This window comes from Labeo rohita, chromosome 25 (assembly GCF_022985175.1).
Source record: "Labeo rohita strain BAU-BD-2019 chromosome 25, IGBB_LRoh.1.0, whole genome shotgun sequence".
Lineage (NCBI taxonomy): Eukaryota > Metazoa > Chordata > Actinopteri > Cypriniformes > Cyprinidae > Labeo > Labeo rohita.
The window spans coordinates 28,148,047-28,162,784 of NC_066893.1; the positions used below are offsets into that span (position 1 = coordinate 28,148,047).

The 14,738-nt window shown below is 27.2% G+C and overlaps 1 protein-coding gene across 1 annotated transcript in view; it reads left to right on the forward strand.

Annotated features, from left to right (window-relative positions):
• myo9ab (myosin IXAb) overlaps positions 1-14,738 on the forward strand; it is a 156,725-nt gene that overhangs the window by 1,069 nt on the left and 140,918 nt on the right. The gene's annotated exons all lie outside the window — the stretch shown is intronic.

The window sequence follows — 14,738 nt, forward strand, 5'->3', positions numbered from 1 at the left end:
CTAATGTGCTGTCACCATTTATGGGTATCATACTCCTAAAATCTAGTGTGCTTTGGGTATCAGAGTCAAAATTTAGTGGTCTGTTTACATTTTGTGGGCTTTAAAATCTAATGGATTGTTACCTAGATAGGGTTTTTTTTTAACCTTGTAGTATCCAAATCTACATTTTTTTGAGCATTAAAATCTAGTGAGCTGCCAACCTGGACAGTATGTTCAGTATCATTGTTTCAAAACCAAGCAAGCTGTGTATCTAGATATAATTTTTGGACCTTGTAGTATCAAATGCTATTAGATATTAGGTAGTACCAAAACCTAGTAAGCTGCCTGACTAGACATCTGGTGTGCTGTTCACCTAGACAGAATTTTTGGGCATTAAAATCTAGTGAGCTGCCTACCTAGACAGCGTTTTGGGCATCATAGTCTCAAAACCTGGTAGGCTGCCTGTCTAGATATCATTTTTGGACCTCATAGCATCAAAATGTAGTGGTCTGTTTAATTAGACAACATTTTTGGCCATTAAAATCTAGTAAGCTGCCTACCCGGACAATATTTTCAGTTTCCAAGTAAGCTGCCTATTCTAGACCATATAGTATCAAAATCTAGTCGACTCTTTACTGAGACAGCAGTTTTGGCCACCATAGTCTCAAAATCTAGTAGCCTAGACATCATTTTTGAACCTCATACTATTAAAATGTAGTGGTCTGTTTAATTAGACAACATGTTTTGGCCATTAAAATGTTTACCTAGATGGTATTATCATAGTTTCAAAACCAAGGAAGCAGCCTAAACATCATTTTTGGACCTTGTAGTATCAAATCGGACCTCATAGTATGAAAATGTAGTGGTGTGTTTACCTAGACAACATAGTGAACTTTCTACCTGGACAATATTTTCAGTATCATGGTCTCAAAAGCTAGTAAGCTGCCTATCTAGACATCATTTTTTGACTTTATAGTTTCAAAATCTAGTAGTCTCTTTACCTGAACAACATTTTTGGCCATCATAGTCTCAAAATCTAGTAAGCTAGACATCATTTTTTTAACCTTGTAGTGCCAAGACATCTTGTGTGCTGTTTACCTAGACAGCATTTTGGCCATCATAGTCTCAAAACCTAGTGAACTGTTGATCTAGACATCAATTTTGGACCATGTAGTATAAAAAACAAGTCGACTCTTTACTGAGACAACAGTTTTGGCCATCATAGTCTCAAAATGTACTAATCTAGACATAATTTTTTCCCTTGTAGTAATAAAAACTAATTGGTTGTGTGTATATATATATATATATATATATATATATATATATATATATATATATATATATAATATTTATTTATTTATTTATTTATATTTATTTATATTTATTTATTTATATATATATATATATATATATATATATATATATATATATATATATATGTGTGTGTGTGTGTGTGTGTATATATATTTATATATATACACACATACATATACACACACACACATATATATGTATGTATATGTGTATATATGTATTTCTTTTTTTTTTTTTTAAAGAAATTAATACTTTTATTCACCAAGGATTTATTAAGTTAATAATTAAAAGTTTATTAAAAGTTAATAACAAATAATTTACATGTTATAAAATATTTATATTTTGAATAAACACTGTACTTTTTAAACTTGTTATTCATGAAAGAATCCTGAAAAAAAAAAAAAAAAATCACAGGTTCCAAAAAATATTTGGCAGCACAACTGTTGATATTATCCAACATTGATCATTCTAATAATAAATCCGCATATTAGAATGATTTCTGAAGGATCATGTGACACTTAAGACTGGAGTAACAGCTGATAAAAATTCAGCTTTTCATCACAGGAATAAATTCTATTTTAAAGTATGTTAAAATAAAAAACATTATTTTATATTGTAAAAACATTTTGCAATATTACTGTTTTTTTTTTTATATTTTTAATCAAATAAATGCAGCCTTGATGAGCATAAGAGACTTCTTTAAAGACTATTACAAGTCTTACTGACCCCAAAACTTTTGAACGGTAGTGTATATATATGTATATATGTATATGTATATGTATATGTGTATATATGTATGTATATGTATATGTGTATATATGTATGTATATGTATATGTGTATATATGTGTATATATATGTGTAATCATATTTATCAAATAATCTTTTAAATATTTTTATTAAATTTCATTTATCAAAAATCATTAAAATAATATATCATATGAAGTAAAATTCCAATAATAATTAATGTAATAGCAATCCTGAAAAAGTGATTAGGCCTCTTTTTGCTTATTGATTTATTTATTTAATAAATAATGCTTGCATAATTAAGAAAACAAATTCTGAAAAAGATAACTATATTAAAAAAAAAAACTTAAACATTTTTATTTATCATAATCATAACCATAATCATTCATAATCATTCAATTCTGAAAAAATAAACAAATATTAAATCTAGAAATATATAACATTTTATTTTAGCATGTTTATTTTATTTTATTGTTTATTTATTGTTTTATTGTTCATGTTTGTTAGTTTTATAGCATGTTTTATTTTAATCAATACAAATTAAAATATTATATATTATATTAATGAAATTAATTAATTATTAATTAATTAATTAATTATTGTTTTTTTGCCATGAAAATGCAGAAATGGCATTAAATAAAAATATAATAATATTTGTTTATTTGTTTATTTATAATAAATAATACTTAATGTAATAATAATAAAAAAAAATAATATTAATTAACATTTTTTATTTATTAAATTCAATTAAATTCAAATTTATTTGTATAGCGCTTTTCACGATACATATCGTTGCAAAGCAACTTTACACCAAATTGACATTTTTACAATATATGTAAAGATCAATTAATGACGTAATCAAACAGACAAAGAACACTATAAATTAGTAGCAGAATTCAGTAGTGCTGTATGTTTTCAGGGTTGGCATCATCTGAAGTCCTCTGTGGGGTTGGCATCATCTCTTCTTAAGTGTTCTGGATCCACACTGGAGCTTGTGAATTCCTCGTTACCATGGGATGTCAATCCCATGGCAGAAACAGAGAACAAATAGGAACATAATTAGTGTAGCTGATTTATCATAATCATTAGTAATTAAACAATGTAAAAGGAATTCTTAAAAATAAATAAATAATAAATATATACAATAATTTTTAGCATATTTATTTATGTGTATGTATTTTATTTATTTATTTGTCTGTTCATTTGTCATTTTTCAGAATTATTTTATTGCTATATAAAGACAACATCTGAGTATCATAGTCTCAAAACTTAGAGAGCTTTCTACCTAGAAAAGCCTGCTTAGACAGCATCATAGCGAGTTGCGTTCAGAGACGAGTTTTGATCATCAATGCTCCAAAAGCATTACGTGCTGCTTCAGCAGTGGTACATCTGTTCGTCTGTGTCCAGCGATCATGAAAGGCCTTTAGATCACGTCCGCTAACTAGACCTCGTCTTGATGATTTGTCATTACTGCGAGTGTGTGACGCTGCTATTGACTCTCGGCTCAGTAAAACACGAGTCTAATCCATTTTCACTGAGTTAAAGATCTTTAGGAGGCGAAGCGATGGGGTGTCAAGCTGTGAGCCCTTCATACTTCAAATCCATTAAAGCCGATATGGATTATTGTGTTTCATAACGACGGGCTATGAATAGTGTCCTGCTTGTTAGGGGTTTCACTGGAAATGCAAAGCATCGCTGGGAGCTTGTAGAACCGGTTCCTGTCAGTTTAATATGTGTTTGTGACCGATGATAAATGAAGCCGTATATGAGCGTTAGTTTTCGCTTACAACTGTTTTTTTTTTCCTGTGATGAATTACGAATGGTGATTATTTGTGTAAATTGTAAGATAAGCAGCATAATGAGAGCATAATGGGGTAGGCAGTATCATTAAAATAGTATGTAATATTTTATATTATCGTATTATATTTATATTTACTTTTATATATATTTTTTTAATATTTTATATTATATTATTTATCATTATATTGTTATATTATAACATATATCAAGTCACTGCAGAACATGGACTATTAATATATTTTATATTTTATATTATAAAATAATAATAACTTTAACATACTTATCATAATTATTAATAATTAAAAAAATGTAAAAGTAATTCTATATATATGTGTATATATATATATATATATATATATATATATATACACAATGATAATAATAATAATAATAATAATAATAATAATAATAATTGTGCCTCTTTTGTTAAGATGTTTTGGCACAGCAGTTTTTATTTATTTATTTATCTGTAATACTTAATGTAGTAGTATAAAACTAATTCTGAAAAAAATAAAACCTAATAAATAAAATAATATTCATTTAAAAATATTTATATATAAATATATATATTTATATTTATATTTATATTTATATTTATATATATATATATATATATATATATATATATATATATATATATATATATATATATATATTTGTAATACTTAATGTAATAATGTAAAACTAATTCTGAAAAAAATAAAACATATTAAATAAAATATTAATTAAAAATATTTATCAAAAAAAAAAAAAATAAATAAATAAATATATATATATATATAAATAAACACTAATACATTTAACATTTTAATTATCATAGTCATTTATAATTAAATGATGTAAAAGTAATTCTGAAAAAATAAACAAATAATATGCAAAAAATGTATAAAAAATATTTTTAGCATGCATGCTTTGTTTTATTCATTTTAATTTAATCAATAATAATTAATAGTATATAATACAATAAATAATATATAATTTTATATAATATTAATTCAAATTCAAATAATAATTCATGTCATCATAATCCTGAAAAAAAACTAGTAATGAAAATAATAATTAGAAATTAATAATTATTAATAATTAATATGTTTTTGCCTGGGATTTTAAGTATGTATGTATGTATGTATGTATGTATTTAGTTATTCAATTATAATACTTTAATGAAAAACTCTTAATCTAAAATAATAATTCTAACATCTTTATTTATCATAATTAAATAATGTAAAATAATTCTGAAAACCTCATTTTTCTTGCTACTTTTTATGGGAGATCTTGATTTCTCTATGCGTTGGCGAATGAAGCGTCTGACTTCGGGCCGCTGTCCTTGCAGCTGGTTTGCAGACGCACAGACATTCCAGCGCGGGACGATCCGGAGGCCGTTTGTAGGCAGAATGAGGCGTACGAGGCCGATCTGATGCGCTGGAGCTCCTGATGCTCTCGTACAGACAGATGTCAGCGATCGCGTCTGTGTCTCCCATCAGAGGAATCAGAGCAGAACGTGTGACGTGTCTCTCCTGCACCTGAGCCGCGTGTGTTCGGGACGTCTGCTCACACAAACGCTCACGCTGAGCTCCGACGCGCTTTCCAGGAATTCAGTTCTTGCCTTGCCTTGCGTCATGATGCAATAGACTGATGTGTGCTGTATGGACGGTTTTGCTGATGAATGTGGAAGTGTAATAGGTTTGACAGCATCATCAAAATCCTGTAGCAGTACATTTACATTACATTAATGGTGTTTACACAGCAGTATAGGTATTTTAGTGGAGAAATTATTGAATATGTTGAATATATTACATAATCATGTAGTAAGGCCGAGATAATCCGTTGAGTGAAATGAAAGATGCTTCATCTCATTTGATGATTTGATTGAATTTACTAGAAACATGTCCAGGCCAGCTTTCACACAAAAATAACAAGAAAAATTGTTTTGTTGTCCATTTATGAATGTATTTATTTACTTACTGTCCATTAAATAAAAAAAAAGAAAATAATAGTGTAATTGTAATCGTAATAATGATAATTAATGATAAATAAGCCTCTTTTTGATAATTAAGAAGTTTTTGCATGGCATTTTATTTATTTATTTATTTATTTATTTGCAATGCTAATTAAATAATGAAAAACTAATTCTGAAAAAATATATAAAATAATAATAAATTCTAACATTTATATTTATCATAATCATTAATGATTAAATTATGAAAAATTAATTCTGAAAAAATAAACAAATAATATTAAATATATACAAAAAATATAAAAACATTTATTTTTAGCATGTTTGTTTGTTTTTAGCATTTTTTATTTATTTTAATTTAATCAATAATAATTAAAATAATATATAATATTAATTCTTAGTCAAATAATTAATGTTATCGTGATACTGAAAAATAACTTTTATTTATTTTATTTTTATTTATTTATTTATTTATTCATTTATAAATAATACTTAAATGTAAACTAATTCTGTTTAAAAAAAATAATTTTTATTTATCATAATCATTAATAATGTAAAAATAATTCTGAAAAAATAAACAAACAATATTAAATATACAAAAAATATAAAAACGTTTTTGGCATGTTTGTTTTTAGCATGTTTTATTTATTTTAATTTAATCAATAATTAAAATAATATATAATATTAATTCGAAGTAAAATAAAGTTATTGTAATACTGAAAAATAACTTTTAATGACAATAATTGAGCCTCTTTTCCATAATTAAATGTTTTTAAATGGCATTTTATTTATTTATTTATTTATTTATTCATAAACAATACTTAATGAAAAACTAATAATAATGGAATGATATGAATAAATTGTAACATTTTTATTTAGCATAATCAATAATAATTAATGTAAAAGTAATTCTGAAAAAATAAACCAATAATATTAAATATACAAAAAATATAAAAACATTTTTAGCATGTTTTATTTATTTTAATTTAATCAGTAATTAAAATGACATATAATATTAATTTAAAGTAAAATAAAGTTATTGTAATACTGAAAAATAACTTTTAATGACAATAACTGAGCCTCCTAATTTCATAATTAACATTTTTGAATGGAATTTTATTTATTTATTTATTTATTTATTTATAATATTTATTTCTTTTTTAATTGATCATAATCATTAATAATTAAATAACTTATTGTATTAAGTTATTATATTATATTAAGTAATATATTTACATTTCATTAGTTTGTTTATTTATATATATATATATATATATATATATATAACTTTATACTTTTTATACTATGTGTGTGTGTGTGTAAATATATTATGTTTGAATGGCATTTATTGATTGATTGATTGATTAATTTGATTTTTATAAATAATTATAAAGCTAATTCTGAAAAAAAAAAATTAATTTAAAATAATATATTAATTTAAATATTTAAATTAAATGAATTTAAATGAATTAAATAAGTTACTAATAATTAAATGTTTTAAAATACTTAATGTAATAATATGAAACTTAAAATAAAATAAAAATTATATAAAAAATACTAATTTTAACATCTTTTTTAAATTTATCATAACCATTAATAATTAAGTTATTAATGAGTAATATTTACTGTAATTTAAAACTAATTCTGAAAAAGTAAAACATTTTAAATGATAAAATTTTTAATATATTTTTTTTTATCATAATCATTAATAATTAAGTTAGGAATTAAATTATGTAAAAGTAATTCAGTTTTTTTTAAATAAAATATTTTTAGAATGTTTATTTGTTTGTCAATTATTTAAGCATGAAAAATATTGGTAATAATAATAATAATTTATTTTATTTATTTATTTTTATTTTATTTTATTACTTTATTGTTATATACATATAATATGTGTGTAATGTTCATTTTATTTTTTCTATAATTTACTGGTAATGAAAAGACTCTGTACACCCTGACAAACCTGATCAAATCAAACCATGCTCTCCATTCATGTCCCTCATTAAGTGTTATTATTTGATTTAAAGCTAAACTAGTATCTTCCAGCTTTGATTGGGCTGATTGGATTGGTGTGACGGGTCTGGATGTGTTTAATTGTATTTGGGTCAGCAGTGTTTGGTGCTCTGCTGCTGCTGCTGATGATAATGTCAGGATTGACAGGTCAAGCAGCTCACGGCAGCGTTAGCCAGATAAACGCTCAGGCCTTTAAACGGCTCGCGGAGGCTTCGCTAGGCAAATACAGCGGTCGGAATTAGCAACCCGTCATTAGGGTTTCTGATCCGACCGCTAGTTTCCCGTCCCTGTGAAATGCAGAGGCTCGTGGGAACAGGCCTGGGATCAATCTGTGGACTGGTTTCACCTCGCAACCGACCTGGAGTCCTAGTGAGCTCCCTATCTAGACGCCATTTGGTTTTCGGATGCTCCCTAAGCAGGTAGCTGTCTCTGTAGGCAGCAGACGTTGGCTGGGCTTTGACCGCGTCTAATTTCAGCGGCAGCAGGACGGGTGGAGCGGTTTTCTGCGCGGACGCTCGTGCCGACGTCTTTCATTAACCTTGAATCGCATGCTGCTCCAATCCGACCCAGTTTCCTGAAAGCCTGATGAAATATACTCGCATAGAGCACTGAATGTGGATAATTTAAGATGTTATACTATGTTTTAATCATAGTTATTGTTATTAGACTTTTGAATATTCACATAAAACTTAAAAGAAATGCTTCATTAATAACAACAAAAGCAAACTTTGTTGATGCAGGATAAGAATGACTATAAATATATATAATATTTAAATTCTAATTTATGTTACATAGTTTTGTGTTATCAGATATTTAAATATTGTTTTTTTTATTATACCCTTTTATAGAAATAATTCCATAAATAGCTACGTAAGCAATTTCTTTTTTATGCAGAACAAAAGTGCCTATAAATATATTTATATTTCTGTATTTTTAAAAAAAATATATTATTTATTGAATGTTACAGTGTAATATATATTAAATAATATATTTACATTTTATTTGTTTGTTTTTATATTTTATATGCATTTATTTTTATATATATATTACTTTATACTTTTTGTATATATGTGTGTGTGTGTAAATATATTATGTTTGAATGGCATTAATTGATTGATTGATTTTTATTTATTTGACTTTTTATAAATAATGTAAAACTAATTCTGAAAAAATTAATTTAATTTAAAATAATATATTAATTTAAATATTAAATTAATAACCTAATTTAAATAAATTAAGTTATCAATAATTAAATGTTGTAAAATACGTAATGTAATAATATGAAACTAATTCTAAATATATATATAATGTATAAAATAACTAAGAATTAAATGTGAAAGTAATTTAGAATATAAGAATATAGAATATGTGTATGTATGTGTGTGTGTGTGTATATATATATATATATATATATATATATATATATATATATACACACACACACACACACACACACACACACACACACACACACACACGCATATATATATATATATATATATAAATGTAAATGTATATTATAATAATAATAATAATAATTGTATAAAAATATATGAAATATTTTTAGCTTGTTTATTTATTTGTTAGTGTGTTTTAAGTATTTTAGCATGAAAAATATTGTAAATAGTATCCTCTTTTATTGGATACTAAAGTTTATTATTATTAATATTATTATATGTAATATTTATAAATAATACTTTTTTTTTTTTTTTTTTTTTTTCTTGGATTTTCAGGTGAATTGTGACCTAGTAATGAAAAGACTCTGTACACCATGACAATGTGTAATATTTTCTATTATTTAGATTTATTTAGTTTGTTTTAACTCAAATGATTATATTTATATTTATATATTACACTGTCTTGTTACCAGTGTTTTGAATATCCACATACATAAAGCATATTTTTGTTACTTTTTATCACCTTTTATAGAAATACTTCCATAAATGACTACTCATTCAATCAAATTCATTTTTTGAAGGTTATATAGAGCAAGAATCACTACACATATACATATATTTTGTATATTATATTTTATATTATTTATATTATATTTGTATATTTTTTTTTAAATAAACAATTTGTGAATTGTGTATATATTTTTTATTTTTTATTTTATATATTATGTAATATTTTAAATTATAATATTTATATTTATTTACCACAGTTTTATTCAGATATCAGTTTTGTTTTGAATATCAGATAGTACTTTATTATATTTTGTATATTTTTATAGAAATAATTATAGAATGACCATAAATATATTATATTGTATTTTATATTTCTATATTATATTTTATTTATATATATATATATATATATACACATATATATATATATATATATATATATATATATATATATATATATATATATATATATACATAATTAACATATATAATTAATAAAATATTATTTCTAATAATAAAATATTAAAATAGAATAAAAAATAATAAAATATTATGTCTGTATTATATTTTGTTAATTATATTATATATTAAATATAATTATATATGTTAATTATATATATAAATATATTTAAATATATGTTATCAGACATTATAACAAGAAATACTGTAAATATATTTGTATTGCATTTTATATTAATATTTATATTTGTATTTGTATTTGTATTTGTATTTATTTTTATTTTTATTTTTATTTTTAAACAAAAAAATATGTTTTGCATATTTCTGCAGTGTGCGGGATTTGTTTTTGTTGTTTAGTTTTGACTTTTTTTGGTCTGTGATTCCTATGCACCTACAGATTGCTGTCAGGTGTGTGGAGTCTAATTGTTAATTGACCTTTTTATTTTTAGACAGAAATATAATGTGTGCAATAGAACGTATTCTGGAGTCGTTCGGTTATTGGGGTTCATTTGCCACAATCACATTTGTGCAAGAATTGTCATTGGATCAGTATTGTGTTTTTTCTTGCTCCGTCCTCCTGCTAAACGCTTGTGAACGTCCATCACACGTCCTGTTCCTGTGAAGCTGCAGGTGTTTTCTCCCACAAACCACTTCCCCGTGACATGCAAATGAGCGCAGAGCTGAAACACAGAAGAGATGAGCTTGTGTTTTAACGTGTTCCCAGGACAGGAAGCAACGGCATCAAACGCTTTCCCACTTCCACATTTCTCCGTCTGTGATGTCGGATCAAAGGCGAGTTCACAGCAGAGACGTGTGACGCTCGATTACACGACGATATTCTTTAACGCCGCTCCTCATTAACCTGGATTCTCTTACTCCGTCTGTGTCAGCTGTGAGACGCCTGTACCTGCTCTTCATTACTGTGCACACGACTCACATCAAACAACACGCTTTCATTTGCGTGCACCGGCCGGTCGTGTGTGTCTTTGCAGTCTGTTCATTCCTGTTTGATGTGCATTAAAACGTGACATTTAGATCCTGTGAGTCTGAGTCGTTCAATAAGAGATACAAACAGGAGAACAGATTCAAAAGAATCACTTAGATGAATCAAAATTCTGATGTTTGTGAGCAAATATGCAGTGTAATAAACTTATTTGACCATCATTAAGTTGGCTTGAGAAACTTACTGATCTACGATTTAAGATTCTTCTTCTTCTTCTGAGAACATGGTAGTAGCTAATCATGTTTGAAGCATGCTAACAACATGCTAGTAATATGCTAATTGTGTTAGCAACATGCTAAGCATGCTAACAACATGTTAGTAACTTTGTAATCATGCTAGCAACGTGCTAGTTACATACTAATACTGGAAACATGCTAACAACATGCTACTAACATGCTAATCATGCTAGCAACATGCTAGTAACTTGCTATTCATGCTAACAGCATGCTAATCATGTTCGAAGCATGCTAACAACATGTTAGTAAAATGGTAATCGTGTTAGCAACATGCTAGTAACATGCTAATCATGTTACAAACATGCTACCAACCTGATAATCATGCTAGCAACATGCTAGCAATGTGCTAGTAACATGCTAATCATGTTGACAACGTGCTAGTAACATGCTAATCGTGCTAACAAACTGCTAGTAACTTGGTAATCATGCTAGCAAACATGCTATTTACATGCTAATCATACTAGAAAAATGCTAACAACATGCTAGTAACATGCCAATCATGTTAGCAACATGCTAATAACATACTAATCATGTAAGAAACATGCTAGCAACATGCTAATCATGCTAGCACCATGTCAATCATGTTAACAACATGCTAGTAATATGATAATCATGCTAGAAACATGTTAACAACAAGCTAGTAACATATTAACCATGTTAGAAACATGCTAGTAACATGCTAATCATGCATGAAACATGCTATCAACATGCTAATCAGACTAGAAACGTGCTAGTAACTTGTTAATCATGCTACGAACATACTAGTAGCTTGTTAATCATGTTAACAACAAGCTAGTAACATGTTAATCATGCTAACAACATGCTAGTAACTTGTTAATCTACAAACATACTAGTAGCTTGCTAATCATGTTAACAACATGCTAGTAACATGCTAATCATGCTAACAACATGCTAGTAACTTGTTAATCATGATAGAAACATGCTAATCATAAGCTAGTAACATGTTAGCCATGCTAGAAACCTGCTCATAACATGCTAATCATGCGTGAAACATGCTATCAACATGCTAATCAGACTAGAAACATGCTAGTAACTTGTTAATCATGCTACAAACATACTAGTAGCTTGCTAATCATGTTAACAACATGCTAGTAACATGTTAATCATGCTAACAACATGTTAGTAACATGTTAATCATGCTAACAACATGCTAGTAACTTGTTAATCATCTACAAACATACTAGTAGCTTGCTAATCATGTTAACAACATGCTAGTAACATGCTAATCATGCTAACAACATGCTAGTAACTTGTTAATCATGATAGAAACATGCTAGCAATAAGCTAGTAACATGTTAGCCATGCTAGAAACCTGCTCATAACATGCTAATCATGCGTGAAACATGCTATCAACATGCTAATCAGACTAGAAACATGCTAGTAACTTGTTAATCATGCTACAAACATACTAGTAGCTTGCTAATCATGTTAACAACATGCTAGTAACATGCTAATCATGCATGAAACATGCTATCAACATGCTAATTAGACTAGAAACATGTTAGTAACTTGTTAATCATCTACAAACATACTAATAGCTTGCTTATCATGTTAACAACATGCTAATCATGCTAACAACATGCTAGTAACATGCTAATCATGCATGAAACATGCTATCAACATGCTAATTAGACTAGAAACATGTTAGTAACTTGTTAATCATCTACAAACATACTAATAGCTTGCTTATCATGTTAACAACATGCTAATCATGCTAACAACAGGTTAGTCACATGTTAATCATGCTAACAACATGCTAGTAACTTGTTAATCATGATAGAAACATGTTAGCAATAAGCTAGTAACATGTTAGCCATGTTAGAAACCTGCTAGTAACATGCTAATCATGCGTGAAACATGCTATCAGCATGCTAATCAGACTAGAAACATGCTAGTAACTTGTTAATCATGCTAACAACATGCTAGTAACATGCTAATCATGCTAACAAAATGCTAGTAACTTGTTAATCATCTACAAACATACTAGCAGCTTGCTTATCATGTTAACAACATGCTAATCATGCTAACAACATGCTAGTAACTTGCTAATCATGATAGAAACATGCTAGCAACAAGCTAGTAACATATTAGCCATGTTAGAAACCTGCTAGTAACATGCTAATCATGCTAACAACATTGTAATCAGCCTATAAAAATACAAGCAACAAGCTAATCATGCTAAAACATGTTAACAACATGTTAAATCATGTAAGCAATGTGTTAAATCATGCTAGCTGCTTTCATACTTTTACAACTGCTTCAAACTTTCAGGCTAGGCTTTCTCAAGCCAACATAAAGTTTGTTCTCAAACTTTACTCATCTAGTTTATTATTAAGACTAGACCGATATATTGCCAAAGCCGATATATTTGGCATTTTTTTTTAATTATTATTTGCATCACCCAGTCATTTTCTGCTGTGCAGCACTTTGTTTGCCCCCAAAAAAAGGTTGTGTTTTAAAAGATTAAATTGTTAATGTTTTATGCCTTCATTTAATAATGGGCGTTATCAATAATAAATTTGTATCAAATCAGACATCCAGAAAAATGAAAACATAGAACTTCTGAAAAAAAAAAAGAAACATTTTATTATAAAAAAAAAAAAAAAATTTTATAATGCCCTTAAATAAATAAATAAATTAATTAATTAATTAATTTTTAACATTTAACAAATTAAGTTGTATAATTAAAATTTTTAGACATGGTTTTTGTTAAGTAAAATTTAATTTTAAAATTAAATGGAATCCAGAATCATGTAAACAGAAGAAAAAAAAAAAAAAACAGTAACAGAATTTGGAAAAAAAATAAATATTCCGTAAGGCCCCAGTCATTGCATACTGTGCATTGTTTGACACATTTCCGAGCAGAAGTGCCGGAATGTTCCGGAATGCTGCAGTCTTTTGGCACAGCATCATCTTCACAGATATAAAGTGACACATCATATGATACATGCTTGTAAAAGCCTCCATCCCAAGGCCAGCAGAACACATTCCCAGCGCTCCGGATCCTCACGAACGCCCTTGATGGGTGTAAAAATCCTCTGCCGCTAAGTCACATGATCCCAGAACAGCAGTCACACACTCCTCCTGCACTCGGAGCAGACGCTTTCACACCAACACAAAGATCACACTCTGTCTGAGAAATACTTAAGTCCATATTTAGGTATTTTAGCATGGTTACGATCTCTTCTCTAAAAGGACGTTGAGATCTTTTCTGAAACTCTACGGTAAATCAGTTGACCTTACTGAGGTATATATTTTTTTTAGAGAAACATCCAAGAAACTGTAGTCTTCAGCAAGGCTCCA